We start from the raw sequence: 6,313 nt of genomic DNA, 5'->3' as shown, positions 1-6,313 counted from the left end.
TTTTTAGCTTTAAAGGGTGTAAAAAATACATGTTTGGAAACTGAAGAGGCTGACTTTCGCTTTAAAACCTCAGCAGCTCAATTTTCTTGGTTGCTAGGGTGATGTATCGGCATTGCAGCCTCTCGAAAACGTATGTACTGTACCTGCCTTTCCAGCTGTGCCAACTGTCATGAAAAAATGGGACAGTTTGTGTTCCTGAACATGAATAACTTGCTTTTTCATGACTATTTAATTTGCCATGAAAATGGGCTGAAATGTAACATAATATTGGAAAATGATACTAATGTGCACTGAAAGCTTTATTCTAATTAGAGATGCAAACCGTTTCCTGACCCTTTTATTTTACAGACCTTTACCAAGGGATCTGTGAAACACTGGTCTTTACTTTGACCTTTTTCAAGTGTAGAAACTCAGCTGAAACTAGACTGTATTGTTTTCATATTTATTATGCGGGAGGTCTGCCTTCAAGTCATTACAACTCACTGAATCTCTAACCAGGTTTTGAGTGATTAGGGCTGGTATTCATTTCCGATAGACTTTTCTGACACTCCTGGCTATCATAAACTGCAGTGCACACAAACACACACATTCATTTCACATCAATGTGCTTAAGGATGTTTAATTACTGTTAAAACTTTAAGGTTTGCTGACACTGCTGTACTTAGTGTAACCACCTCAGTCTGCACTGTACATATCTGAACCATATTGTATGTGGTATGTAAATATGAATAATGCAGAGGTGTGATATTTGACTTTACAGGTGTAACTGATGTAAGTATACAATGCACAATGATTGGACTGATGCATTAGACTGCATTAGTTTGAGCTAGGAGTACTGAACAAAAAGGCAACCAAGAGCTGGTTCTGTGGAGGAAAGAGGTTTTTGTTATTCTAATCGCCACAATCCTGTTTAAGTTTACAATCAGGAACAACATAGAAGTGAAGAAGCTACCAGTTACGTTCAACACGATCCTTTTAGTTTGCTCAATATTCCTATCGCAGAATGGAAACTGCAGAATTGTTGCTTTGGTTGTATTTAAAGGCAGCTTGGTGGGAAAAGTTGATTTCTGATTAGATTAGACTCTCCGCTCTTTTGTCAAACTGTGTTTTTCTGCTGCTTAAAAAAGCTTTAGATTGCTTTGAATTTCCTCTCCTGAGCTTATGTTCCCGTCTTGACATTTTCCTAAAATACCAGTGAATGGCATTCGTGATTTGGCTGGACAATGACACAATCAAGCAATTGTGGGATGAACCAGATCACTGAAAGCGAATACGACTTTTTCCTCCCACAAATCCTTGAATAGCATCACCATTTAAACATCAGTCTGCGTGTGTGCTAATGTTTTCTGACAAAGCATACTGTTAAGGCCACTCAGCCCCAATCATAACTCTGTCAGGGAGCTTTTCCAACGTCTTGTCAGGAGTTTAAAACCAATCCAGTCGTAATCTGCAGCCGTCAAAGAAATGCAGACAGATTTCTAAAGGCGTCCTTTCTGCATGGCTGCTTAGCTACTCCCACAGACTGCAGCTGAGATTTTCATGCTCTTTAGTGTTGAGTGAATGGCCGGTAGCTTTCAATCCAAAGCTCTTTTTTTTTCTTTTTCTGGTCTGCAGTTAAGTAATTACCTCTAATCAATCCATAGCTCCCTTTTCAGTAATGGCTTAATAATCCGTTTCTAAAAAAGAAAAAAAGAAAAGAATAAAAAAGAAACATGGCTAAACTGTGGTGCAAGAGTCTACATTCAGTATTCCTCGTAAATCTTGACCTCACAGATAACTTAAAGACCAGAGCATAACTGAATCACTGAGCTGGTGTCAGGCTTAAGGAAATATATCACTACACTGTAAAATATAACTTGTTGTTTCAACTTAAAAATATGAGGTAAAGGGCTGCCTTAAAATTTTAAGTTAAGTCAAGAAATAGAGTTTGTTCTTATAACACAACCAATTGTTATCTTAATGAAAAATCACATGTTGTCTAAACTTTCATCTTAGTTTAGTTGACTGAGATTTGTTAGTCAGTTCAACTCCTTTAATTGTCATCTTTACTTGGGAAAACCCTTTCAGCTAAATTAAAATAATCTATTGTTTAAACTCTTGTCCTAGTTCAGTTGACTTGGGTCTTTTAGTTAATTCAAATACTTTAGTAGTTCTTTTAACTTAGGAATCTATTTTAGCTTAACTAACATAATCTGTTAGCTAAGTTGATTTAAGTTTATTAATTAACTGAGCTCCTTAAGGTAGCTGAGTGAACTTGTACATCAGTTTCATTTTAATTATCAGAGTTGATTGACTGGATGTAAAGAAAAATGTGTATTAAACATCTTAAGTTTTGTTTTTTAGCTTTCTAACATCCATTTCAGCAAAACTACCTGTTAGGTTTATCTTAGATCTCAGGTTTAAATATCTACATTCCTTTAAATTAATTTTCTGTTGTTTACAGAAAAAAAAATAAAAACCCACAGATTCCATTAAAGTCTATCTGATCATTTCATACAGAAAGTTTGTTTTAAGAACATGACAAGACAATTACTCATGAGCACCCAACATTCACCATTTATTGTGCCATGTTAGTCATCTGAGAAACAGAAAAATCAGTGACGTAGCTCATCAGGCTCACAATCCATCAAAACTCAAAGGCTGCTCCCTGTGAAACAATAAATTTGAACTTGGTCTTGAGCCCAGTTTGGGTGAAGATTAAATTCTGACCAATACTCTAGGAGCAGTAGTGATTCTTGTGAAGTAACAACATAAAGTCTGCATTAATGTAATGTATCAACGGGACACTTGCTATTTTAGAAAAGTTATTCTTTACATTTACAAAATTTTTAAACTTCATTGTGCTCAGTCACACCTGTTAGCATAAAACGTGAAATATTGAAATAGTACAAAACCTTTGATAAGTGACAGTAAAGATCAGTTTATAACAAGTAAGACATCAAACTCTTGTATTTGTCTTCGTTTACAATTGCAACAAATTCCACAGAACCAATATCTCTGAAAATGAGTGCATGCTTCTGAAACATTTGATAAGATGGATATTTCAGAAACATCAGTTTGAGTCTGCTCAATTGCAAAACAAAGGAAAAACTACTGACTTGCATGAGATAAGCATCTGCAAAGTCCAGCATTATATTGTTGTTCACATAAGTTTCTTAAACCATGAACAAATGAGTAATTGTCTAATCTGGAATGTAAAGTGTAGTCATTTAGTGACATACAAAAGTGAGAATGAGAACTTGCAAGAATAAAAAAAACAAACAGTAAAATAAAAACTGTCCTTAACACCAAGGCAATTGTATGCTGTGAGCATACAATTACAGTTCTGCATGGCTTTCTGCAAGAGTCTGTTTCTTAGACCATGCACTGGTGAGATGCACTGCCTTCCACCAATGTTCATTAGGATGTTCTGAATGACTTCAAAGATGTCCTTAAGTTCCGTTGGATAGTCTATGTTGAGGGCAAAAAGAAGGCCCATCAGCATGGAAATGGCACTTGAGACATCCCTCAGATTAGACAGGATTACTGCCGCCTCAAGGACAACCAACACATCGATGATGTCTTCTTCTTTCACCATCGCAATGCCAACTTTCATCCTCTTAGAAAACGTGTCTTCAATACCTGTCGGCTATAAAAGGGTTCAAAGACAAAAAAAAAAATTAAAATTACACAATTACAATTACACAATATCCCTTGTGCTTAAGAATTCATGTCTTTCCAAAGAAGAGCCATACTGATGCTTTGGATGATGGTGTTTGGCTTTGGGTAACACTTATTAGTTGTTAAAGTTTTTTCAGAATGAGATATGCACCCCCATGTTACAAATCCATTTCTTGCTTTAAACAAAGACCATGTTCATAAATAACTGAGCATGTCTTCAATTGCAGAATTCAAACAAAATTTTCAATTTAAATGGTAAATGGCCTGTATTTGTATAGCGCTTTACTAGTCCCCTAAGGACTCCAAAGCGCTTTACACATTCAGTCATTCACACACATGGGTGGATGACTGAATCGTGACTCAAGAGTTGACAGTTCGTCTTATAATTGGAAGGTTGCCGGTTCGAGCCCCGGCTCTGACAGTTTCAGTCGTTGTGTCCTTGGGCAAGACACTTCACCTGTTGCCTACTGGTGGTGGTCAGAGGGCCCGGTGGTGCCAGTGTCCGGCAGCCTCGCCTCAGTCAGTGCGCCCCAGGGCGGCTGTGGCTACAATGTAGCTTGCCATCACCAGTGTGTGAATTTAAATCTACGTATGCTAAATATTGGCTGTGCTCTAAACCAAATCTGGCTGAGAATACATGAAATGTGCAAACTGCAGCTACACTACAGGATCAGATTGTGGCTCCATAGACAATGCTTCTTTAATCAGTTTATTGATTAAAGTTTATTTTTCCCCCTATATTAACAGCATGAAAAAAGAGCATATAGACATGGCTGAACAGGTTGCATAATTGGCACTGAATATCAACATCCATCTTTACCCAGCTGCCCAATGACTCTCGGCCAGTAACCTTTAATTGCTTACCCAGTCTACACAGTCTCTTTTCCAGGGTCCAGGACATTTCACCAAAGTATTGCCCCCCACAGCTGTAGCAGCCACTGCAGCCCCTTAAATATCCTAATATCTCTGCCATTACAATATACAATGTGAGAAATCAAACGTAAAGCTGAAGTGAACAGTACAGCAGTGAAATGTCAAAGACCCTGGTGAAGACATGAATAAACACAAGACACTAATAATATCAATGCTAGCTTGCCAGTTAGTTTCTCTGAAACCCAGACCAAATCCAGTGTCAAAGATCTTGTAATAATACATTTGGTGAGGAAAAAGTACACATGTAATCATGTGGCATCTATTGTTTCATAGATGCCACATGTTTCATTTAAAATCCACTGTGGTGCTGTCATTATTAAATTTACTAAAAGAAACAATGCTAACCTTCACAGTCTTGAAAGTGTGTGAGGGATCTTCCTTTAGAAAATGAGGTCCTCTGTCCTCTTCCTTTGTGTAGGGCTCTGGTCAAAGAAGTCAAAAACAAAACCAAAACATTTTTTAAACAGTGTTTATGAAGCATGTAGACAGCTCCAAATTCACAGCTTTTTGATACATAATTCCATCAATATATGATTATCATTGGAGATTTTGAATCAGGCTTATCAGGACATTCAAGTAGAATATGATATCCAACCTACCACCAATATACACAGATTCTGTAAAAGTTACCACACTAAATGTCCAGTTGTGAAATATGATGACAGACTTTACTTATCAGCTTTCTTTCAATGAGTTCATCAGTTGAACTGGATAACCTAAAACTTAAACAAAGGATTAGATTTCGCAGTTGAACACTTACATCATCACCGAAGCATCTTATGAGCCTAGTTAGCCCTCCTATGCCGCTCTTGATTTTGTACAGCTCCACGAACCTCTCCATAATGGTCAAGCACAGCAAAAAGGAACCCTTTCAGGTCAACAGATGTAAGACGGGCAAATTCTGCTTCAACCTGAGCAATAGAAGAAGAGGGGTGGAGAGTACAGGCAGAATAAAAAAAAGATTCTTTGAGACCCAAATTTAAGCAAACGGTCATCTGAGGCCCATTAGAGAAAACACAAACACACAAAAGCAAACAAACAAAAAGATGCACTTTACCTGCCGTTCAGCAAACAAGGAAGTTCAGAGAACAATAAGCTCTATCTTGAAATCTTTTAAAGTAGAATGATTGTGAAAATGACTTATGTGATGTAAAACTTTAGTAAACGTGCGATTAAAAGAACACTGAGTAAAAGGACAAGTAACAATTTCCTTATTCCTCAGATGTTTACCTTGACGAGCAATACTGTTTTAGTCCAGCTGCCTCATTAAAGTTACACAACAGGCTTTTTACATTAAAGCCAGCAAGTCCATTACATACTCCCTTTTTAGATCTGAAATACTGTGCACATTCTGTGTATATGTAGTGGACAGCAATTTACCCAAAAGAGCGCAAAGTTTGCAAGTCCACCTCATTTAAATGACAAAGTCAGATGTGATCATCTAGACCTGTGAAAATAAATTAATAACAAACCTGCAGTTATGGATGTTATTACAACCACAAGAACCTAAACAGTCTGCTCCATTGCTTTTGTTAATGAATCATTTGTTGGTAACACGTCTGAATATTTAGTTTATGCCACCTGCATGCGATCATCAATAGTGCCATATTACTTCTTAAGAAGTACCCTGACACTACAATCTTTATATCATTTGTTCTACAGAGCTATTAAGTTACAATATAATCTGAGGTGTTTCCAGTATGACAAAATGCACAAATTG

This window comes from Oreochromis niloticus, linkage group LG23 (assembly GCF_001858045.2).
Source record: "Oreochromis niloticus isolate F11D_XX linkage group LG23, O_niloticus_UMD_NMBU, whole genome shotgun sequence".
NCBI lineage: Eukaryota > Metazoa > Chordata > Actinopteri > Cichliformes > Cichlidae > Oreochromis > Oreochromis niloticus.
This window is presented reverse-complemented; position numbering follows the sequence as displayed.